We start from the raw sequence: 26,701 nt of genomic DNA, 5'->3' as shown, positions 1-26,701 counted from the left end.
TGAACATATAAACAACCTTGGAACTAATCATAATGTTAGACAAGGGTGTGTAGTGGTTTTGCCTTCAACTTATGTACGGAGTCCTAGAGCTTTAAAAGAAAACTTTGAAGATGCAACGACTATAATTAACAAATATCTGACTTAATTACAAGAGTATTCAAACTCAAATTAAGCAATCTTCTAAATGATATTTTTAAACATGGTGTATTAGGGAAAGTTGTAACCCATGTTCAAGTTATCGAATTTCAAAAGCGTGGTTTGCCACATGTTCATATTTTACTTCCTTTTGCAAATGATGATAAGCTTTAGACAGCGCAGAATATCAATAATTTAATATCTGCTGAAATTCCAGATCCAATTGTAAATCCTCAACTTTATGACATTAACAAAACTTGCATGATTCATGGTCTTGCATGATTCATGGCTTACCTTCCCGTGGTGTCTATCGTTAAAAATGATTACAGGTAGTTTCTCTAACTGCTTTTAATCATTCACTAAAAGCCAATATAGCATTTGATATTACTATAGTACAATTGTTTATATATCATTCTTTTTTTTTTTATCCTTAGTGTTATTAATATTTTTGCTCTTAAAATGAGATAATTAAACGAGTTGGCTTTTCATTAAAGATAAAGATATTGGTTTCAAAAATGAACACCATAGCCAAAGTGCTCACAAAATTAAGTAGTTTTTAAAAATCTTTCTATTTTGTTCTTTTTTAATTAATTTTTTTTTTACTTTTTACTAATTTTTCTATAACTTCCTACTAATATGGAATCACGTAGTTTTTAAATGTTTAATCGTCGTCTCTATCGATAATAAATATTTTTATTATTTTAATATGGTTTTCTTTACAATAATCTATGCTTGGCTCCTCGGTCCTGGAGATGGCGGCTATTATAACTGATTTGGAATAGTGCCTTCAACGTTAATTGTTTTTTAAGAAAAATATGTTTTGTAAAGATTTTTTTTTAATATTTTTGTTACATATTTAACTATTTATCATGTAAATAAATTTGTTTAAAAAAAAAGTGAACACAATTTTAAATATACAATTTTTACAACTGTTTTATATGGTTTTAACATCTCTTCTATAGCCTTTTCAGCTCATTAGGTCGGGTGAATAAAAAAGAGCAATTGCTTTTATTCAACGCTTTTAGACTAATTGCTCACCTTTATGTGAATATATTTATCGATTTGGCTCAAATTTGTATTCACGTAAAGCGCAACAATTACTTCAAAAATGTCGAGTAAAAGCAATTGCTTTTTTTATCAACCTGACTTATACAAAAATTAATAAAAAGTTTTAATAAAACTAATAATTTTAACGCAAAGTTAAGACAAACGGCAAGGCAAAATATATTCAAGGCTAAATATTTTCTGCATTAGTATAAATTTGGATTGGATGAATGCTAAAAATTTTAGCCTAAAATAAATATATGTTGATATACGTTAACTATAAAGTAAATCGACATATTTGTTTACCTTTTTTTTTTTTTATTATTTAAAAAAAAAAGATAGCTTTAGTAATAAGCTTTAGTATTATAGGAGCAGTATACAGGGATTAGTATACAGGGAGCAGTATACAGGGATAAGGTTAATACCTTAACCGGAATTGCGGATATATTTTTCAACTTATAGTTTTTCCGGATATCCAAAACAATTTCTTTTCATACAAGTTTACAAATTATATATTAATACATTATATATTAATAAATACCTTAACTTGTATTTTAAGTTATATTAAAATACAAGTTAAGGTATAATTTTTGTGAATATTTATTTTTTAAGCTTCACTTATCACTCTTAGCAAAATAAAGAAAAGTTTAAAAAAAAATTAGAAACTACTCAGCTAAAAGCAAAATTAAAAGGAAGGAAAGGGAAAATATATTCCGGATATTTTACCTAAACAATTTTTCGCAATTTTAAAACAAGACTTAAATGATCTATGCATATAATTCAAGTCATATTTTAACAAAACGATTTTGTTGTGACTTGCGCATTTAATGTTCGAACTTTGCGAAATAAATGGTTAACTGTATCTTTAATGAAGCTAACAGTTTTGTTTAACTAAAAAGTCAAGAAAAATAAAAGTAAGCAGAACTAAAAAAGTATTAATAAATTTATATTTCATTAGAGAAAACTAATAAAAATTAAATTGTTATTAATAATTTATTTACTAAAAACCCGTATTACGGGTTGCCTACTTCTAGTATGTATAGTTATAATATATACTATATATAAATATATATTATCTATTTATTAATATATATACAGGGCCGGTGCGAGTAGGTGTCAATATAATTTTTGTCGACTAGGAAAAAAAAAGGTCCTCGTTTTTTAAAATTTGCCCACTTCGTTGTCGACATTTGCTGACTCACTGTCCAAATTTACCGATTAACTTGTCTAAAGGGTCTACATTTGCTGACTGACTTTTCTAAAAGGGTCAAATTTGATGACTAAATGAACGAAAAAATAATTGATGGGGGGTGTCACACCCCTATTGCGCCAGCTTTGTATATAAATAAATAAAGTGAGAGAGAGTTGTGTTGTACTCTGTTAAATATAATACAGGTCTGGTAGGCTTACGAGTGATTGATATTTATAAAATAGATCAAAATATATTGAAAAATTTAATTAAAAAAATACGAATTTTTACAGTTAAAAAACTCATTAAAATTAAAAATCGCTTTAAAAATATAAATTGGTGTTGCAACTAGATCAAACGCCAGTTTTCATGTTTTTCACCGTTAAAAAGTTGTAATTATTTCATTTAATTATATATATATATATATATATATATATATATATATATATATATATATATATATATATATATATATATATAATATTATTCCATATGAAATGACCAAATGGTTCCCGGGGAACCACCTTTGATTTAATTTAAATTTTAACTGTTATGAAAAGTATACAATTCTGAAAATTTCAGCTTGACCAATCCGTTCAAAAGATATAACTGAATTTATATTGACTGAAATCTGAAAATTTTGAATATTTGGAGCTTACAGTAGATTTTTTTTATTTTTTTAAGGCCCATAACTTTTTAAATAAAGAAGGTAATCACCTGAAATTTTCTTCTTTCTTCTTCCTTCTTTATTAAAGATAAAACTCTTTACTTGTTGAAAGAAAAATTGGATTTTGGCCTCTTTTTTTGTGAAACATATTAAATCAGGTGTCTTTTTTTTACAATATTCCAAATAATTCAAAAGAAATAAATGTTGCATTTGTTCCTTATATGAGTAAACTGCATGTGCACCAAAAAACTATACATAATTCTGAACTTACCAATAAAGTAATAAATCATTCGCATAAAAATGGTTATGTTTTTACGTTAATTGCATACTGAAAAGTTTAAATATTCATTTACTGAATACTATAGCTGTAATCCAACATTTTATATTTTTAAGTTTGTCAATAATAGAACCTTTATTTTGAAGTGTTATTTTGAAGTGTCATCAGCATAATATATGATGTTACTTTGAAGTATTATTAGTATAATATATGATGCTGTTCTTGAAGTATTATCAGTATATACAAGCAATATAAAAACATTGTATTTAGAATAATGTAACTTAGTTAACTTGAACAATTGTGGGGTTGTTTTTAAATAAAAGAATCAGTTTCTAAATATTATTTAGTCATTTTGTTAGATTGTATACTTAACTAATTTAAGAAAAGATGGCTTGCAACATTAAGCTTAGAAAAAAATTTGGGCAAGAGTTGTGTGGAAACATGTATTACTTATATGCATATACAAGATTAATTCAAATTACGTCTTTTCGAGGTCTATTATCGACGCATTATATTTATCTTGGAAATATGTATTATAGATTTGCATTTAAGACATAATTTATAGATATCTAATACGTATTTCAAATACGTATGTTATGCGTCTATTAACAACGCACTTTAGTCATGTAGTTAATACGCATTACAGATTTGTATTTCAGAGTTAAAATATACGTATCCTAGAGTTGTTAAAACATTTTGAGGTGCAATATGCTTTAATTTTCTGAAAACATTTTGAGGTGTAACGTGCTTTAATTTCCTGAAAACATTTTGCAACCACATCTTTTTCCATAGAACCAAATTTTTTTTTTCATTCATTGGGTTTAACTACCATTTATCATTTTGCATGTTCTTAGTTTATTAGTTTTTTAGTAGGTTCTACAATGGCAACAGGTATGTATATCATTTACTTCACTATCATTATGAACCCGTTTGAGTTAGAACTTGATAAATTAAGTCTGAAACACAATGTAAGACACCTATGTCAGTATTTAGGATGGCTCTTTTACTTAATTTTTTTTTACTTACACGAGTAAGTTAATTTTTATAAAAAAGTAAATTGCATAAGCAACTTTGAACCATCAAAATAAATTTACATTTCCGTATAAATAATTAATTTTTTTTTAACAACTTTTACTTTATGATGTTTTTATACTTTCATAAGTAAGTTATGTAAAAGGGGATTATATCAAAAAGTAATTTTTAAAATTACATTCAAAATGAATTAATTTCATTGATGTCTAAAACAGTTATTGATGAAATTATACACAGAGTTAAACAAGCAAAATACTATACCTTTTTGCTCGATTGCACCAGAGATGCAAGTCATGTTGAACAAGTAACAATAATATTAAGATTTTTAATTCCTCAACTGGAGCAATAGAAGAACATTTTGTTGATTTTGTTACCGTTACGGAAACTACAGAAGAGTATTTAGCAAATTCTATATTAAAAGAACCAGAGAGAAACAATTTGGATATACAAAATTGTAGTGGACAGGGACATGATAATGGCGGCAATATGGAAGGCATTAATAAAGGTGTCAGAACAAGAATATTCAATATTAATCCAAAAGCATTCTTCACACCGTGCAGATATTATAGCTGGAATTTACTTTTAACAGATGCAGCTTATTCTTTTACAACAGCTAAAACATTTTTCGGTTTTATTAATAAAAACTATGTGCTCTTCTCGGTGTCAGACAAGCGTTGGGAGCTTATAAAAACTAAATAACACTGAAAATAACACAGAAGATTTCTTTCAGAGATGAGAGAGTAGTGTAAGAGCAGTAAAAATTGTTGCAACTTGATAATGCTAAAAACGTACTGTGCCCACTGGGATGATATCTAATGCGTGAATGACTTGAAAAATAAAAAGAACGATTCTGAAACTCTGAGCGACTGTAAAGCAGTTTTAAACGAAATGTTAACTTTTGAATTTATTGCTGCTATACACGTGTAGTATGAGATTTTATTACATGTAAATAATATAAGTAAACTATGGCAATAGACTCAAGTGATATTTGAAAATTGCTTTTGATGCTTTACGTTCATTTTGTACTTGAGTTCAAGAATTCCGTGATACTCGATTTAAGAAAAGCGTTGCACAGGCTCGATTGTTTGTGGAAAAAAGCGTTTACAAAAGTCACAATTTAAAGAATAGCAATAAAAAAATAAATGTTCAGTAATGAACACATGGATGAACCATCTGCTGAAACACTGTACAAAGTTAATATTTTTAACACAAAAGATAGATACACTCATAGTCGACACTAAATGTTGATTCAAAGCGCTTGATTAATGTTTTTTATGATTTTATTTATGATATTAATTATTTACAATTTTTGCCAAGAATGGACCTGCACTAACATTGTAATGATTTAGGTACAATACTTCGGGAAGGTGAAAACAGAAACATAGATCCTTGTGAACTTTATAAAGAACTGCAAATTTTAAAATCTACTTCACTAGAAAACATAAATGATGCAAAACAACTAGTACATTTTAGAAAATAATTTACAAGAAATATATCCAAATTTTTACATAACAATCAGATTCACAATTCCAGTTAAAACTCAAAGTTAAAACTCGTCAAGACCTACTTAGGTAGTACAACGAACCAAGAAAGATTATCTGCGTTATCCGTTTTGTCCATTGAAGTTGAAATAGCCGCTGGTGTTGGTTATGACACAATTTTGAAAAGATACAGCGAAGCTAAAAGCCGAAAAGTTTGCCTTTTTTAAATTTTGTGTTTTTTGTGTGTAATTTTTTGTTATTAATTCATATCATAATTAACAATAAAACTCGTATACTACTCCTAAATTTTACTATTATTTATAATGAAAATTAACATTTAAATATTAAGAACAATCAAGTGTGAATACTTATATCAAAATAAAGTGTAAAATAAATGTTTAAAATAATTAACAATAAAAGTTCTGACTTTCGTTTATAACTTTCTTCCTCGTGGGCACAAGTACATTTTTCAAACGTTTAGTAAACGTTTAATGGTCGCTTGAACGACGATTGTATTAGTAAAACGTTCAAAAAACGTTTTAATAGGAATTTTTTTATAATTTGATTTCATATTTTACGGGACCTTTTAAAAAAGTTTTTTTCAAGCTAAATACGGCAACTTTACTTAAATATAGAGTATTTTTAAGTTTCTCTACAAACTTTTACGACTGCAAAAAAATTTTTTTAAAGTAAACTATACATTCATAAGTTCTATTCATAAGTTCTATACATATATATATATATATATATATATATATATATATATATATATATACTATATATATATATGTATATTATTCATATATATATATATGTATATTATTCATATATATATATATGTATATTATTCATATATATATATATATATATATATATATATATATATATATATATATATATATATATATATATACATGTAAATATATATATATATATGTATAGTATACATACATACATGTATATATGTATTTTGTTTATAACTTTTTTTTTTATGTATGTAAAATTTATTTTTAAATATACTGAAAAAACTACTAATCTCAATTATTAGTAACAAATATGCAAGTATAGTTACAATGAAATGATCATAACCTAAAAAAAAGTAAGTTTAGGTTAGGAATATTTCATAAATAAATCTAATGAATATGTGAATATATAATAATGAATATATAAAGCTATATCTAGATTACTTCTACTCCAGCTAGCCATTGCTCTACATTATTTATACAAGAAGAACTTCTAGTAGAAATAACTTTGCATACATAATATTGAGCAATGAATTTTTTTTTAGCTTAACAGGAAGACTTTATTCAGTAGTAACAACCATCGATTATATTAAAGTTAAGAAAGCGACTGTACGTTAGGTAATAAAATACACAAATATTTATTTCAACTTACAAAGAATGGCAATTATAAATATTGACAAACCTAAATCTTGACTAAAGAACTAAAGAGATGTAAGATGCGCGCACAAAGTGATTCAGAGTCTTCATGTTCTAAACTTCAAGAATCAGGTTGTTTTTTTAAATCTAGTTCATGAATTAAAACTTTTTAAAATTAAAAAATTTTAAAAAATTAAAACTTTTTAAAATACTAAAAACTTTTGCAAACAATCATATAAAATGAAACTTGATGTCAAACATTTTAATCTTCTTCTTCTTTGCAAACAAACATATAAAATGAAACTTGATGTCAAGCCTCTTAATCTTGTCACTGAATTCTTTAGATAAGAAGACCATGTTCTCTAAATTTCAGGATTTGGTATACAAAAAATTGTATTAGCAAAATTTGTCGCCTTTAAGTTTGTTTTTTTCAATTTTTACAAGGTAAAATATTTTTTAGTTATTCATTTATTTCTCTGTTATTAAAACTTTTTTTTTTTAATTTTATATTTGAGTTGAGCCGATTCTTCATTGAAATTATTTTAAAAATTTCCGCGCGGTAAAATACTTGAAGCATACGCAAAGAGCATTAAGTCAATTAATACATTTAAATTTTTTTCTGAAAAAATTAAAAATTTTTCCCAGAAACTAAACTTTATAGGTTATACATTATCTAGGTATTTTAGTCCTATTTTTTCAATTGTTTTAAATTCTAATTTTAGAAGAAACTATACAAAATAAATTAAACATTAATTGCAATTACAAACTCAAAAACATGCTATATAGCCCCTAAATACAAACTCTCAAACATATGCTTTAAGGCCCTTACATTTTAAAATATTTAATAAAAATACTCTATTAAAAAAAACATCGAAATTAAGAAACACCAGAATGCATAAACAAGGACATTTTGAAAACCTTCTCACAAGTCAAATTTTCAGGAGTATAAAGAATATTTGTGTCTTGATGGTCGTATTTTACTAATTTTTTTTTAATACCGGCTTTGGCGGATTATTAAGTTACTAGCTGTCCGGACCCATATATAATACGGGTCTTTGTAAGTATATTCTTCACCGACCGTTTCACTATATCTTTATTTTTCTAATACCTTGTCTCTAACTTTCTCCGTCAGAGCTTACTTTCTAATTCACCAACTTACTTTTTAACTAAAACGCGAGATTTAAAAAGAGCTTGGTTTTCATAAGCTTTAAATAAATTTTCAAGCAGAGGCCAAAAATGGTCTTTAACTGAAATATTTTTTCAAGCAGCAGAAGTAGATAACACCATAAAATCATATTGTAAAGCAATTAAAAAACGTAAGAAGCTGTATTTTTATTTTATAATAAAATTTCAGCATCGCATGACATTTCTAGTATCATCAGTTTCTATGAGTAAGGCTTCTTAGATTATGAGATCTTTTTCCTTCTTTGAATTAAACATCTTCCTACTTTATGAAAGAAAAATGTTTCTTTTCTGCCTCAGATGCGCAGACTAACCTAATTTATTACGTAAACACTTAAGATAAATATCTCTAACATAGATAACAATTGCGCGACATTTCTCCCGCTGTTTTTTTTGAAATTTAAAACTATAATAAAGTTTCAAACTTTTAAAAAGATTATATTTATTTATAAAGTAAAAGAAGACCTGGAAAACTGGTCATGAAGAAGACCCGGAAAACTGGTCATGGAGAACAAGATATATATATATATATTTTTTAATTTTTATTTTAGGTGCCCCAAGAAGTCCTAACGGTCTTGTCACAGAGCACCGCGGAAGTGCATTTAACCAGGAAGTTCACGCCTCCTTCCTTACCGTGACGCGAAAATTTGTTCAGAGCTCGTTTCGAACCTGGATCTCCTGCTTATAAAGCAAGCGCTCTAACCACTGCGCCACGGCCGCACAGTTTTTTATTTTTTTTATTTTATTTTTTTATTTTAGGTGCCCCAAGAAGAAGTCCTAACGGTTTTGCCACAGAGCACCGCGGAAGTGCATTTAACCAGGAAGTTCACGCCTCCTTCCTTACCGTGACGCGAATATATATCCAGAGCTCGTTTCGAACCTGGATCTCCTGCTTATATAAAGCAAGCGTTCTAACCACTGCGCCACGGCCGCACACTGCGCCACGGCCGCACAAATATATATCAAATGAATTAACTCTATCCGTTAGACTTTTCTTTTTTTTTTTCTTTTTTTTTTGCAATCAACTCAACAAAATCTTTTAACTAAGTTGTTTTTAATACCAGTTTTGGCGGGTTATCAATAAGTGCTAAGAGTCATTTTTGTGGCAAAGGGGGTTCTTAGCCTATTGAGGGGTTTGAGGGGTTCTTAGCCTATTTAAGCATTCTAGATGCACATTACATAACACTTTTATTTTTTTCAAGAGTATTTGTTTTATAAAAATAGAAAAGAGTGTTTTCAAAACCGGAAAAAAATGTTATTTTCGTTAATTTTATTTTCGTTATCTTTTATACTAATGGTTAGAAACCATTATAATAAAAGCTAAAGAAAGTGATAAAGATTTAATTTATTTTCAAGCGATTCAGTCCAAACCTTTAAATTGTTTTCAAAAAAGGTATTTGAAATCTAATATATCTTTTTTTTTTTTTTTTTTATTTAAGTATTTTTAAACATTTAATGTAAATTTACATTTCTTTTTTTTTTTTTTTTTTTTTTTGCCGTTTAAAAATATACATTCCGTAATTTACTAACAAAATATAAATATAGCAGGGGCGAGAAGAAGACTAATATGTCTTATCACCAAGCCCCTTTATAAATTCCGTAAATATAAAGTTTAATTTTAAAATAAGAAACTTCGTTAAATTTATAAAATAAACAAATGTACAAAAGTGGTAAAATAATAAATAAAACATCTATTAATAAAAAAAAAAAAAAAAAAAGTGAAAAATTAGCTAGAAGCGCTATAGGCTTAGCAAAAAACAAAAACAATAAAAGTATATATATTAGGATATAAATAAATTTAACTCAGTCTTTTTCTAAAGTTAATATACTTTTCATGTATTTGATAGATAAATCATAATGTAATTTCAAAAATAGTTTTTTGGCAAATCATTCTTTATTAATAGCTGTCTTAGTTTTGTCTTAAACTCATTAAGCATTGTTAGAGTTTTAAGTTCAGTTGAAAGTATTTTATTCCATGCCTTTGGTCCTCTTATTGAAATTGAAAAATCAGTTGCTGCATAATAACTTTTGGGCTGTATATATCTGTTATTTGAATATCTAGTTAGATATTTGTTTTCCTTTATTTTGAATAACGGGTTAAATATTTTTGGAATGATACTTTTATTAATTTTGAACATAAAAATTAGGAGATGATAAATATTTATTTGTTAGATATTTAGTATATTTAAGTTAATAAATAAGGGTCGAGAGGGTGTATAGCGGCTTTTATTGGATATAATTCTGATAGCATGTTTTTGCATATTAAAGAGTTTTTTCAATTTATTTTTATTGGTACTACACCATGCAATGCTAGCGTAATTAAGATAGGAATGAATAAAGGAGAAATATAAGAGTTTTAAACAACTTAGATTTAAAAATGGTTTTGCCCTATATAGCATGCCGATGTTCCTTGATATTTTACCTTCAATATATTTTATCTGACATCTCCAAGTTACATTTTTGTCCAGGAGTACGCCTAGAAATTTTAATGATACCTCTCTTTTTATTTCATAATTGTTAATACAAAGATTTGGAAGTTTTAATGGAATTTTGTCTCTTTCACGATAGCGATGGAAAAAAGTATATTTTGTTTTTATTACATTTAGAGATAATTTGTTTGCTCTAAACCATTTAGAAAGATATTGAAGTTCTATGTTTACAGTTTTAAATAAGATTTTTATGTCATTGTGAGCATAAAATAGATTAGTATCATCTGCAAACAAGATTGAGTCTAATATATTACAAGGTTTACTTAAGTCGTTGATATATATTAGAAATAAGAGCGGTCCTAATATAGAGCCTTGAGGTACTCCACAAGTTATATTCATATTGTTAGTTTTACTGCAATTATGAGAAATGTATTGCTGTCTATTTGACAGGTAGCTTTTAAACCATTTAAAGTTCGAGTGTTTAATACCATAGTTTTTTAGTTTGATTTATAAAATATTATGATTTACAGTGTCAAAAGCCTTACTGAGATCAATAAACACGCCTAAAGTATATTTATTTTCATCAAAAGATTTCAGAATATCGTGAATAAGATAGGCAATTGCCTGATCAGTGGAGTGACCGTTTTTGAATCCGAATTGTTTATTATAAAGGATGTTATTAATATCTAAGAAATGGTACAATCTTTTATACATAATATGTTCTAGTATTTTTGAAAAACATGGTAGTATTGAAATAGGTCTGTAATTTGCGACACAAGTTGCATCTCCAGATTTTAGAACTGGTATCACCCTGGCCATTTTTAGTTTGTCAGGAAAGATACCTTGTTCTAAAGAAAGACTGAAAATGTGCAAAAGCGGAGTTTTTAAATAAAATATTGATTTAATTATTATATTGCTACTTACATCATCAACTCCATTACCTTTATTTGATTTTAGTAAATTTACAGCATCAAGTAGTTCTTGTTCAGATAACTTATTATTTTCCATGAGATCATTATTAGAGGTCAAATATGACTCGAAGCTAGTTTTGCTGTTTTTTACTTTGGAAGCCAAACTCGGGCCTGTATTAACAAACTCATGATTGAAAGAATTAGAAATTAACGTTTCATTAGTAATTTCACAATTATTTATAATGAGTTTTTTGGGAAGTTCATTAGCCCTTATGTTTTTTTTTCCTATCACCTCTTTCATTATGCGCCACATTTTTTGTGCATCATTTTTGCAGTTATGTAATTGGTTGGTATAATACTGTTTTTTTCGAATACTTTAAAACTGTCTTGAAAAGACGTTTGTAATTTTTATATTTTGTTTCATTTTTATAAGTTCTTTTTTTTATAAATTTTTCGTACAAACGTTTTTTTTTTTGTGATGACTTTATTATTCCCGCCGTTATCCAGGGATTCTGATGGGATTTGGTTTTGATTAATTTACTAATAATTGGGAAAGCTTCATTATAGTAGTCTTAAAATATGCAATGAAAAATATTATAAGCTTCCTGAGCATTTTTAGTTTTTAAAATAGTTTCCCAGTTTGTTGTGGATAACAGATTCATAAAAGTCATAGTGGATGTATCATTAATTATTCGCTTTTTAATTTCTTTTTTTTCTGATATTTTATTGATGCTTTTTTGTGAAATTATAAAAACCGGAAAGTGGTCTGATATATCAGTGACAAAAATTCCAGTCTTAACTTTTATGTTTTTGAAATTGTTTATTATGATTTGATCGATCAGTGTAGCACTATTTTTTGTTATGCGAGTTGGTTTGTTAATTGTTGGAATAAAACCATTTTGAAATATAATATTAGTAAGATTTCTGACGTTTTTATTATTTCCATAATCGAGAAAATCTAAATTGAGATCGCCTACACAATAAATTAGCTTGCCATAAGTATCTTTTTTTGTAATTAAACCTTTAAAGTGTTTGCTAAATGCTTTTATATTAAGGCGGTCTATATATGACGTGCAGAATTACGTTTTTGCTGGCATCGTTTAAGACCTCATCGAATTCCATGTCCAGTAAATACCGTTTTGAATCATCCTTAAAACTTTGCAAAGTGCAGTTTAAAACGAAGTTTTGTTTTTTACTAAAGATTGGAAGAAATTTTTTCCAAACTAAAGGTCCCCGATATTGAATTTGGCACGAACTTAATTTCAGAAGGTTTATGGGAACCACAAAGTTATTCACTGAAAATTTGGTTGGATATTTATGGGAGATTTCATTAAAGTAGGATTGAAATGTTACTGGAGAAAACCCAAGTTTTGCTTTAAACATAAATAACATTACTTGATGAATATTAAGCTTATAAATATTTAAAGCTCCATGCTGACGTAAGAGAGGTTCGCATTGTGTTTTTCTATTTGCCCCAAATACTATCCTGCAAGCATGTTTTTGTTTACAATAAATTTTTTTGAGTTTAGTGTGATTAGTGCTACCCCAGGAAATGTTACAGTATGAAAGATAACTGTGTATAAACGAAAAATATAAATTTTTTAAAGACTCGTTATTAAGAAAAGGTTTTGTTCGGTATAACATGGCAATATTTTTTGAGATCTTACCTTCAATATATTTAATATGAAATTTCCATGACAATTTTTCATCTAAGAGCACTCCCAGAAAGTTTGTAGTCAATTCCCTTTTAATTATTTTATTATTGATTAAAAGATTGGGTAGTTTAAGAGGAATATTCTCGGCTTTACTAGATTTATGGAATAGGATAAATTTTGTTTTCTCTACATTTAATGATAGTCGGTTACTTATAAACCACTCGTTGATCTTATCTAATTCTTCGTTAAATATTTTAAAAAGAACAGTAATATTTTTGTGAGAATAAAACAAATTAGTGTCATCTGCAAATAAGATAGTATTTAATACTTTTGATGATAGATATAAGTCATTTATATAAAGTAAGAACAATAATGGTCCCAAAATAGAACCTTGGGGTACTCCACAAGTTATTAAACTGTTTTTTGAGTCTTTTGTTTCTTTAAGTACAATTTTCTTTCTGTTAGTTAAGTATGATTTGAACCAAAGTAAACTTTGATTTTTAACACCATAGTTTTCTAATTTTTTCAAAAGAATTTCATGATTTACTGTGTCGAAAGCTTTGGATAAATCAATAAAAACCCTTATTGTATAGCAACCACTATTAAATCCATTTGATATATGCTTAACCAATTCAATTATTGCATGGTTAGTAGAATGATTTTTTTTTAAACCGTATTGATTTTTATATAAAATCTTATTTTCAGATAGATATTTATAAAGTCTGTTGTACTGTTGATTTATTTTAATTGAAAATGATTATTTATTTTAACCGTTTTTTTAATTGAAATTAACTAAGTTATACCACTCTTCCCAGACCCCATTATTCAAATACACCTCCGCCAAAATTTCTTCAGATGTTTTTTGAAATTTAAGGCTGTAAAAAAAAATTAAACCCTTTTGTTAAGACTATATTTATTCGCAAAGCAAATGAGACCACATAAAACGGGTAGCGCACAGTGGTTTGAAATAATCAAAAAGTGGCATTAATTCAAGATTTGCGAAAATCCGATATAAAAAGTTCTGATTATGCGAATTATTCATATTTTCATGTTCTGAAAGAATTTTATTTTTAGACCACTTGGCGCTTCCCGCAGATGCTCAAAGTTGCCATTTTTTAAAGAACAATTATTTAGTGAAAAAGCAATAATTTCGAACTTTTATTATATTTCTCAAACCGCACTTGTGAACTTCCATATATTATATATCAATCGGAAGAATATTAAACAGGCTTTCAGAGTTTATTGTTAAATATTTTATAAAATTACATTTCATGCCGTAAAAAGGCAGAGAAAAATAACTTTTTAGACTAGGAAATAATAGCATATTTGAATGTGACTTTTATTAAATTCTGCATGTTTCTGTAAAAATCTGAATATGGATAAACTTCGACCCTTCTTCTTTTAATCCAATATAGGTTTTGATGCCGCCCGGCCCGCCCAAGAACAACTATTTTCAATTTAAAAATGTTTCTACTTAAATCGATTTTTTTTTATTTTCTTTTTTTACATAAAACATGACAGTCATTTTTATTTAGTGCTAAAAATGACGCTCCAATTTTAGATTTTAATATATTCCTTAACATACATAAAATAAAATTATTAGATTAAAAGTTTAATCAAAGAAATTGATTTTTTTTAAAAAATACAAAAGAGCTTTTCCCCAAGTAAGGGGACTTACAGAATATAAAAAAACATGCAAAATAGAAGCACTGATACCATTTTATAATTTAATAATAATGGTTTCGAATTATTTTAATTAAAAGTAAATTTCTTAGTTATAGCTGAGTATTTATTTGCTATCGGATAAACTGCTATAGGCTTCTAAATCAACGCAATAAAATTGTCGATAAACATCAATTAATTCAGGTAAAACCACTTCATTAACATCTTTACTTCTTGTGGAATTTTCAATCAGTAAAAGTTGCAACACCTCTTCTGGTAGTACTGATTTACAAACAGACTTCAAACAACTTTTCAAAATAATACTGGAAATATAAGGATCTGATTTTCACTAAATCTCAATAAAAAACATCAGTTAAGTTGTTAATTCTTGAGGTTTTTCTTGCATGATTCATACAATCTTTTCTAAGACATTTGTGACTAATTTGTGAAAACTTTCTCCAGCATTTTCGCCAAAAGTTCCAACTGGCAAAATTAATTCAACCATGATTTGAGCTCCATGAGCTAACGCTTTATGAACACATGTAGGAATTTTATACCATGAATATTTCTCATTAATAATTAAAACTGTTTGTAGACAATAATTTTCAAATTTGATTGGTTCAATAGGAATTTGACAAGACAAACATATTAACATTGTTCTAAAATGGACAATAAGATTTATATCTATATCCAAAATTTCTGAAAATAATATTGGATCAGAAAAAGCTCGCCGTGCAGTATTGCCATTATTAGATGAACCAGTGCCACCTGGATGGGGTTTGTCTACGTGTAAGCTTAATTTTTTCCAAAATCTTTTTTGTATAAGACTTTTTTAAGCTTTTACATAGCCTTTATTTATATTTCCTTTTTCCTGCCATTGCCTAATATCCAATTTGTACATAGTCAATAGAAATATATAGGGTATATTTCTATAGACTATGATATTAAGAAGTTTTCCATTTGGTAGTCATATTGTAATATCAGAAAGTTCATTTATTTGTCGTTCAACAAAAAATTTTGTTTCGAGAATAAGTTCTTTACTTTCTTTAGCATACTTTAAGATCGTTGGTCTGCAAAATCTAACAGAATTAGGAGTTGGGTTTGCCCAAAACACATCCCAGTTATATGTTTGAAGTCTTAAGAGTACAGAAATGGTAACAGAATAGAGCGAATTAAAAGTTAATGGTAACAGAAAAAAGTGAATCGTCTGAGGAACTTTCAAATAACTCATGGAACTTTTGATTGAATTAGGAAAATTACTGGCTCCATCAAATCCCCAATTTACAACAAAAATCAACTAAATTGAGTCCTTTTCTTTATTAGTAATTTTAGATATAATTTGCGCCTCTTGTGATTCTACTATTGTTTAAACAGTATGTATTGGAAGATTTTGTAATAGCAACATTTGCCTCCTTTTTCGGAGATGTACATATCATTTGGTCTACTTTTTTTTTTAAGATTCTAGAATATTGCTGTAAAGTGGATAAATATCTGCACCTCTCTCTTTACTTTCCAATCTTATCGCCATGTACTGAGATTTAGTAAAACCATAATTTGATAGAAAAGCAAGTCGCTCTTCGGGAGACATTTTTTTTTATTTCTTTGTCAATGCTTTTATTGAAATCATATGCCAATTGTTGATCTTGTAGAATGCACATGATATTTTTTTCTAAGCTCTTATTACCTATTTGTTTGGCTGTGTATCTTGCTGTTTCGAGTATATACTTTGTATCATATTCAGCTTTTTCAGACAGATTAGAAATTGCTATTCTTTTAGCTCGTTTTCCTTTGTCTTTAAAAGGCAATGAAAGGCGCCCTTTCTTTATTTCTGGCGTTTCTAATACATTTGAGAGTTTTCAGTTAACTTCTTTAAATTCAAAATTAAATTTATTTTCTAACCTGGAAATTAACTTTCTATGAAATTTATACTTGGAATATTAAATATTCTTCATTTTTTGTTTGTACGTGGTTTGTAATGTTAATTTTTTTTTTTTAATTCTTTTTCTTGAGCACCTTCAATTTTCATAATATTCTTCTTCTCCAAAAATTTTAAGCATTCCGACATTTTAATAACATCATCAGCCACAAAAGAAATAAAATCTTTATTCTTTAACTTCATTTAAGACAAATTGTACTTTATTATTTATTTACACAATTTTAAATCGACAAAAAGAATTTTTTAAAATTCTTTCAACTTGCGAAAGCTTTTCAGGTTATATTAATTTACCAGAAATATATCTTTTTATGACAATATTATGCAGCTTGATTGAAAATGACAGTCATCCCAGTAAACACGCTTTAGTTGGTCCAACTGACGGGCGAGTATTGGCTACAGTTGGCTAACTATTGGCATTCCGTGCCAACCATTAACCGACTGTATACTCTTCTTCAAACTCTTCTTCACCTTTTAATTACTTTTATCCATTAGTTACATATTCAGATATAAATTTTGACACTTGTTAGAGTTTTTAATTTAGTTTTATGATGACGCCATTGTTGTATTTGTATTAGACATTTTAGCTCTATTTTAACTTAGTACTAATTTTAACTAATTTTAATTAGTAAGAGTTAAAATACAGCTAAAATGTATATATGCGTATATAGTAGTATGTTTACGCGTGTATTTATGTATGTATATGTATATATATATATATATATATATATATATATATATATATATATATATATATATATATATATATATATATTATAATATAACAATTTATATGCATGCATTTTGTGTTTGAGAGTGACTGAATCTATAAATGTACGTATAGTTTATATGGTATTAATTTTAGCACTTCCCTAAATGACTACTTCTATGCCCTTATTGTTATTGACAATAATCTATCGATACATTGATTTTCGATTCATATATGATGTTTTTCTTTGTATTTACTTATTTGTTACAATTTTTCATTTCAGATTTATCATATAATGGATTTATGCGATATAGAAAAACAAAGTATTGTAAATTTGTATGAACTTTTTAAAAACATCTAATAATTAGTCCAGTCAACGTAGGGCTGTAAATCGGGGCTCGTGTTCGTGAACGGCTCGGTGATCGGCTCGACAAGAGCTCGTTCATGTTCAGCTCGAATGGTAAACGAGCCGGGCTTGAACAAAAAATTAGTCTCGTTTATCAAACGAGCCGAGCTTGAACATCATATGCTCGTTCATATAGGCTCGATTAAAGCTCGAATATATATATATATATATATATATATATATATATATATATATATATATATATATATATATATATATATATATATTATAATAATATATATGTAATAAATAAAATTGTGATATTATATTTTGAACTATTAGATTTGTGGTATCTTATTTCATTTTGTTGTTTATTTGCATGTTTAATAGACTGTAGGATTGTTTATGTTGTTTGTTGATTTGGACTTTACAGACGAGCCTTTAACGAACAATTTTTTTTTACTAAACGAGCTTTAAACTAACAGGTTACAATAATTATTTCGAGTTTTAAACCAGTCAAGCTCGAGCAACATGTAAAACGAGCCGAGTCCAAACAATACTAATCCTTAACGAGCCGAGCTCGAACAAAGAATCTCATTTTCGAAACGAGCTCGAGCCAAGCCTGAACACTCTTAATATGTAAACGAGCCAAGCCGAGCCCCGGCAAGCTTGGCTCGTTCGGCTCGATTTACAGGTCTAAGTCAACGTCTTTTTAAGTAGTTTTTAGGCTTTTCTAAATGTAGGTACGCGGAAATCGCGATTTACGGAACCGATTTTTATGCTAAAATTTTGGTTCTCGTTTTTTCAACTCTTTTTTAGGCAGCGTGGGGCAGATGTATTTTTGTAGAGTTTTTTTTTAGAAACATATATACACATAGATACTTTTTTGAAAGAAGAAGAGCTAATCTTGATTTTTTCAAGACTTTTATGTATGGTTACTAACTTTTTTATGGATTATTTTGCTCCTGAATATTTGGTTGATGTTCACACATGGAATTGTAGTCCAAGAAATGTCGATCCCCCTTTTTTTATTATTAAAATAGTTTTCTACATGCATTTTCTATTCACTTGCCAAATTTCAACGAAAAAAAAAAATACCAGCAAATAGTTTAATTTGAGTTAGATTAAGTTTACCACTTTTTTTAGGTAGCCCTTGGCAAACGTTATTTTGTAGTGATTCTTATTAGAAACATATATGAACCTAGACTATTTTTAAAAGATGAAAGGTTAGTCTTGATTTTTTTATGACTATAATGTATGGTTAGCATACTTTTTTATGGATTATTTTTTCGAAAATTTTGCATGAAAATTTGGTTGATGTTCACACATGAAATTATAGTCGTAGAAATGTTGATCCCCCTTTTTTTATTTTTAAAATAATTGTCTACATGCATTTCCTTTTCACATGCCAATTTTCAACTAAAAATAAATACCAGCAAATAGATTAATTAGTATAGAACTTTTGGTACCTATTTTCGTTTTTTTGTTGTTGTTGTTTTTTTGGGTAAGCGAAATACGGGGGTGGATAAGGGGGAGGGGGGGGGTAACTCTGAAAAAATTATTGCTATTTTGTATTATGTTGATTTTTATTATTAGATTAAAATTAAAATGCAAAATATAGATAAAAGTGTTTTTGGTTCTCTAACAGAGAGTAAGTTAATTTCTTTTATTTCATAATAATATTATAGTTAACTTATGTTTGAAACAAAATATAATGTTAAATGTAAAAACTTATTGTTTTTTATGTTACATATAAAAAAGAATAATGTTTCAGATTAAGACTCTTGCTTTTGAATGGATTGTTAAGAGTTAGTATCAGTTGACAATTTTATTAACACACCATATATAAATAAGTATACAAATCAGATACTTCATTGGTTTATTCCTAACAAAAAATTTGTTAGTGTTTTTCAACTATAATAAAAGATATTATTGTTATTATCTTTTTTTACTTCGATTGTATACTTCTTCAACTGGACTATTATTTAAATCATTATACTATATACTAGCATGCCTTATGTTTACTTATTGTTTAGACCCTACCAAATATTATGCTTATTTTTAAGATTTCATAGGTATAAATAACATCGTTAATATATAACTACAACCAAATTAACTTAACTTATACATAAACAAAGTATGCACCATTATTATAATAAATACCATTATACCATTATAAACCAAAGTATATACATTCCTAATGTCAGCTTATTGTTTATAAATATATTTTTTTAATATTTTTACTGTTATATTTTCATTGTTTATTTTCATTTTGTTAATAAGGTTGTATCTTACACAGAACTGATTTGATGATTGTTACTTTTGTTACTTACTGTTGACAATTACATAGCGTTTTGTGTAATTTTACAATTTTTTTGTTGTCTTTAGTCCAATCTACACAGCCTACCACTTGTAAATTTGTATAAGATGATTTTTAGTATTGATTATAGAACTACAAATATAATCTGCAATGAGTGGTAATTTTAACAATTGTTACTTTTTAATATGTATGTATTTCTCGACAATTGAAAATTTCTTTTTTATTACAACTTGGTTAACCTTGAGTTACATCTTTGCTGCTACAATTGTTTAAAAAAACTATTATTTTCTTATCTGTTTATGCATGATGTATACGTAAAACAATTATTTCTAATATGTGTATGCCTTTCTTAACAATTGCAAATAAAATTTTATTTTATTTCAACTTATTTTTTCATTTAGTTTCACAACCTTCTCCACAATCAGCACAACCTTCTGCTAGTAAATTCATAATATTTCTATTTATATACACTATTTAATACATTTTTATTATGTTATCTATCAAAGTGCAGTAGAAGTAAAATCAAGAGCAGTATTTAAATTTTTACATTTTTAAAGCTATAATTGATTTAATAGTCTTTCATTTTATTTGTTCAGCCAATAATTTTCACAAATAGTTAGTTTATATTAAATGTTACATAATGCCATTCAGTACTAATCTATTTATGATTCATTGTCATTAGATCTTACATATGATGTCTATCAGAGATATATGTATCAGCACCCTGGGCCGACCAGCAGTCGCTCATTTTTGTGATGGGTCCAGTTAGGAGGGAATGATGGGGAATCATTTAGCTGGACCTATCATCCTTCTAACAGGGGTGCTAGGAGCTACAGCAGAAGAAGAAAATTGTTGTGGAGAAGTTTGCAGGCGAAGACAGCATGATGGCAGCTTTGTGGTGAATGGTGGCATACACAATCATTAGGCACCACCATTCTTGTTTTTTTATTAAAAATGTATATGTAATATCATCAAGTTTTTTTTCCATTTTGTCTCAATTTTTTTCAAACATTTGAATTATTTAAATTTTTTTTACCCAAAATAATTTAAAAATGAAGTATTGACAATTGTAATAGTTCTAATGAAATATTTTGTATGTTTTCAATGTGATTAAAAGTTGTAGTATAAAAAGTAGTCAAGTTGTACCTATAAATAGTTATAGACTTTTAGATACGATCTGGACTTTTTGAGGATTTCATAGCACATATTAAATACAGTGTTAAATTTATGTGCAATATTTTATTGAGTTGATAAATATGAAAAGTCTTTTTTTTAGGGTGGATACTCCAACCCGCATCTTGTAATGTGGTAAAATTTGTAAAGTTATGTCTCTATTTTAAATAAGCGCAATTTAAAAAAAATTTTAAATTTCTGTTGACATTTTTTTCAAGTTTGAATATGAAGGGGGGGGGGGCGTTAGTTGTGGCACACGCCCCTTTCCTATCTAATGTAATAAAATAAACTTGTATACTAATTTCTTATATTCAATAAACTCAATTTTAAACATTTTTTCAAATCTCTTTAAAAAATTTTTTTTTTTAGGTTGGAAGGCTGAAGAAGACTGGGGGGAGGAGTTAGGCGTGGCACACATCCTGCCCCTAATGCCAATTTATACACCACTTGTGTATAAATTGGCAAATGCTGTAGAGTAAGAAAGTATAATTTTAAAATACTGTATTGAAGTCATCTTTAAAATACTGTATTGAAGGGCTTTCTAATGATATATAACATTCTAGTTAATGCTCAATTTAAAAATTTCAGTCCACGTACCTCGTAAGAAACAATACTTTTGATTAATTTATTAATTTTCGTATACAAATAACGAACTTTGTGATGAATAAAACTTCAAGAACTTTGTCTCTAAACAGTTACATAGTTATTTCTCTAAATTGAAGAAATGTAGGACTTTTATATAAAGAAACTAAATTAGCATTATTTGGTTGCACTCGTTTTGTCCGATACTGTGTATCTTAATACCTCAATTGATAATGACCATTTATAAGAAATATTTTACGAGTTGGTTGCTATTTTATGGTATAATTGTTCAAATTGTTTAACTGTAATTGTCCCTTAATTGTTCAAATATTTTAATAAATAAATTATTTTTAGTCCAAGTATTTTATTTGATAAAATATCTTAATAAGTCGTGGTGTTATATGCCAGAGTTACTACATTGTGTTGCCTAGGCTTTTTATAATCTTTTCTTTTTTAATTACTCTGGAGACACAGTAATGTGTGCTTACAAATATTTTAAGCTATGCGCTATTGTTACTGTGTTTTGTGTTGATAGACCTAGGCTATTTTTATATAGCTATTTTTTTATTCTTTATATTTTCTGTTATTATCCTAATTCTACTAACAATAAAATGCAAACAATACTTTTTTAATTAAAAATTGTAATTTTTTTTTTCATTTCTTTTTTTAGGTATTTGCAGGCTTTACTTGACTTTCTTTTTCTGGTACTTGTGTTTTGACAGATTTAAAAAAGAACTTAACTAATGTTAATGCAGTCTTTATGTCGTTACCTATAAACAATGACATTGCTGATAGAGAGTCAAAGTTAAAATATTATTTATAGATAAATTTGTATATAATTTTTTAGATAATATATCAAGTTATTAATGTGTTTTTGTTATTAATGATTTAATTACTCATAACCCGTATTAGGGGTTGCTTACTGCTTGTTTTTTATTATTGTTACTGTTGTAAATTACTGCTGTTATTATTATAATTGTAGTTGCTATTGTTATTACTACTGTTATTATTACAATGATTATTACTGTATTATTACACAGGTCAACAGAAAAAATTTTTTTTCCTGGTGCCGAGCAAACAATTTGTTTTTTGCATAGCATTTCTCTTTTGATTTCAAATATGCAACTCATTTTTCACCATCACGTCAAGTTGTAAAGATAGTTGTAAACATTTATAACACTTGCACTTTCAATTAAAGTGCAAAAGCGAATTTAAAAAATCATATAGTTGGACCGGTAATGGTACTAACTGTTAGATAACTGTTTTATTACGGTTGGGCCGTTAATGGTACATTTTATAAAACAGTTGGCTAAGTGTTGGTAAAAGCGTTACGCTTTTTTCACGGTACCAACTAAATAGCCGACTGTTGGCCCAACTGTAGCTAATAGTTGGTTATTAGGATCGGGCCAACTACTTACCAACTATTCAATATTTACTGGGATGTTTTATGTAAAAAAAGAAAGAAAAAAAAAATCAATTTAAATAGAAACATTTTTTAATTGAAAATAGTTGTTCTTGGCGGATCCGGGCGGCATCAAAACCTATATTGGATTAAAAGAAGAAGGGTTGAAGTTTATCCATATTCAGATTTTTACAGAAACATGCAAAATTTAATAAAAGTCACATTCAAAAATGCTATTATTTCCTAGTCTAAAAAGTTATCTTTCTCTGCATTTTTACGGCATGAAACGTAATTTTATAAAATGTTTAACAATAAACTCTGAAAGCCTGTTTAATATTCTTCCGATTGATATATAATATATTGAAGTTCACTAGTGCGGTTTGAGAAATATTATACAAGTTCGAAATTATTGCTTTTTCACTAACTAATTGTTCTTTAAAAAAACTTTGGGCATCTGCGGGGAAGTGCCAAGTGGTCTAAAAAAAAAATTCTTTCAGAACATGAAAATATGACTAATTTGCAACAATCTTGCATAATCAGAACTTTTTATATCGGATTTTCGCAAATCTTGAATTAATGCCACTTATTGATTATTTCAAACCACAGTGTAGCGGGAGCTAGGTACGTCAAATAAGTTAACTATATCTGTTAGACTTTTCTTGCAGCTACTTTTTTGCAATAAACGTTCAACAGAAAAAAAATTATTAAAAACACTGAATAGATGTATTATGTTAATTCATTTCAAATAATAAATTACAAAAATATGTGACTAAATGTAGTTACACATTAAACAATAAATAAGAAACTTACTTTGTGAGAGCTTTTGCAAAAGTGTTTAGTATTTGATTGGAAGGCTGGTAACATTATTTTTTAAAAAAGCATTTTTATCAAGGCAAAATAAAAAAATCACAGTGAGATAAAAAAATTATGCATTTATTTAAATATTAGTTCTTAGCTTTTAGCGTATGATTAGATGTAGCAAGTTTCATTAATGAAGCTTAAACTCATCTTCACATTTCAAACTTCATTGAATAGTCTAAAAGTTATGACTATGTAAAATTTACAACCCCCTTATTTTGGGGAGGGTGGAAACTTCACATGATCATAACTTTTGAACGCCAAAAGATTGTTCAATGAAATTTGAAAATTTAATATAAGATAGTGATTTAAAATATATAAATAACTTTTCTAAAAGTTATATATTTACAATATATAAAAATTATATAAACATACTCAATCCTTAAATATACAATGTGCAAACTGAACTTACCTCCTGTCAGCAGTACTGACGTTTACACTTACAGATGCTTGAACATAATGTTAAAGCAATTGATTTTTTATATTTGAATATAACAAACTACTTTTTACATTTGGATATTACATCTCTATTAATAATAAGATTCTATTTAATTTAATATATTTTAATTTCTAAGTAATTTAATTAAATGTAAGTTTCAAGTTTTTTTTTTTTAGATAAAATATTGTTGTTTTTAAATATTTTTGAAATAAATTTTTATGCAGTGTTTTGCAATTATTTAGAGTACCCGCTTAAAAAGTGTTGAATCATTACAGTCGGTATAAAAAAGTTTATAGAATAATTTGTTTTTCAATGTGAGATGTAACTTCAGTAGCCCACTTGTTTAGTGCGCTATCTTCTGTACCATTATCCAAATGAATTCGTGAGTTCAAACCCACTGCTCGGCATAAAAACATTTCTTTGTTTTTGCAACCTTGTCGCTTTTTTAAATATAAAACAAAACAGTATAACAAAAAAGACTTTTGGTTTTTAGAATTTTTTTGAAAGTTAAACATATATTATACATGATCGTTCTATACACGACCTACAAACTCAACTTAACCGACTGAGTTTCCACTTAGAGACGTTTGAAGGTAAGCTATACCAATAGAATACTTGCATTAAATGTATATGACATAGTACAATCAATTTACATATTCACTTAATTGCATAAGTTCCTTACACTTTCTGATAAAAAAGCGCTGAAAGACTCTTTCTGGCCATTAACTCCGCTTAAATGGCTGCCAAAAGTTCCGTGTCAAATACGCACAAGTGGGCACTATTAAGCTCAGCAAGGTTATATGAGATATACATCTTCAGTTATGATCATTTTGTCTGCACTTTAAATGACGTCATTTCAAACAATGAAAATCTAATTGTTAGAGATGTCACGAATAGTGATTTTGCCAAATACCGAGTATTCGGCTTGGCGCTGGCCGAATCACCGAACATTCGGTTACAAAATATTCGGCGACACTTAGTGTTATTTTAAAGGTTCCTACTTGCTTGTGCCATCGCACGCATTATTTGTTAACTGTTACATCAAATTGTTTTAACTATAGTTACGTATAAAAGTATTATATTCTTCAAACCATTCATAAAGATTTCAGAGGTAGTTTAAGAAGTTTTTAGAGATAAATATAGCACAAAGAACAACAAACTTATTAAAAATGATATCTTTACTACAACCTTAACAGCATGGTTTAACTTTAACGAGAATGTCAATTTTACGGTTGCTTTTTTCATTGATGCACGTCTGGTATTCAATATTTGGCCAAATAGTTGTAATTTTCGACCGAATACCGAATAGTAAAAAAAGTTGCAAAATAGGCCGAATACCGAATAGTCACCGAATATTCGTGACATCTCTACTGATTATAATGTAAATTTTTTTTCGTCTATATTAAACTTGATCACTAAAGCATGCGTAGTTTAATTGTGTATACAATTTACATGCGTAGTGCTCACGCGCGATTATTTTTCCCTTTCCTTTCCTAAAGTAAACAAGATATTCTTATCAAACTACCGGACTTGTGATCACAACTTATAATATGTCACGTGTTATAAAAACAAAAAAAAAACATTTTTATTATATTAAAATAAAGTAAAATAAAACAAATTTCGCAATAATGTATTTAATGTACAAATTATTTTTTTTTTATAAAAAGCAAATAATTTACGGATTAAATTTTTTATTTTCATATTTTATCTTAATTTTATTAAAATTTAGGTTCATGTCAATATAACAAAGTTATGCATTTTTTAAATTTAGTAATATAATTATAAATTTTATTTTATTATTTGATTAAAAAAAAGTAATAAAAATATGCATAGTTTTATTAAAATTGCATGCAGTTTAATCTTTTATATAAAGATTTAAATTATATTTATTTATAT

At 27.3% G+C, this 26,701-nt stretch overlaps 1 long non-coding RNA gene across 2 annotated transcripts; it reads left to right on the top strand.

The window, feature by feature from the left end:
* The first annotated feature begins 19,615 nt into the window (after positions 1 to 19,615).
* LOC136076987 (uncharacterized) lies at positions 19,616 to 22,973 on the top strand. 2 transcript variants are annotated; one of them, XR_010636751.1, is made up of 3 exons: positions 19,616 to 19,682; positions 20,420 to 20,508; positions 20,753 to 22,973. It is a non-coding gene; the product is annotated as an uncharacterized LOC136076987 (long non-coding RNA). The 2 variants fall into 2 exon arrangements; XR_010636750.1 differs by having other exon boundaries at positions 20,420 to 22,973.
* The last annotated feature ends 3,728 nt before the right edge of the window (positions 22,974 to 26,701 follow it).

Source organism: Hydra vulgaris, chromosome 02 (assembly GCF_038396675.1).
Source record: "Hydra vulgaris chromosome 02, alternate assembly HydraT2T_AEP".
Classification (NCBI taxonomy): domain Eukaryota; kingdom Metazoa; phylum Cnidaria; class Hydrozoa; order Anthoathecata; family Hydridae; genus Hydra; species Hydra vulgaris.
The sequence above is the reverse complement of the archived record's forward strand: the minus strand, read 5'-3'. Positions and strand labels throughout refer to the sequence as shown.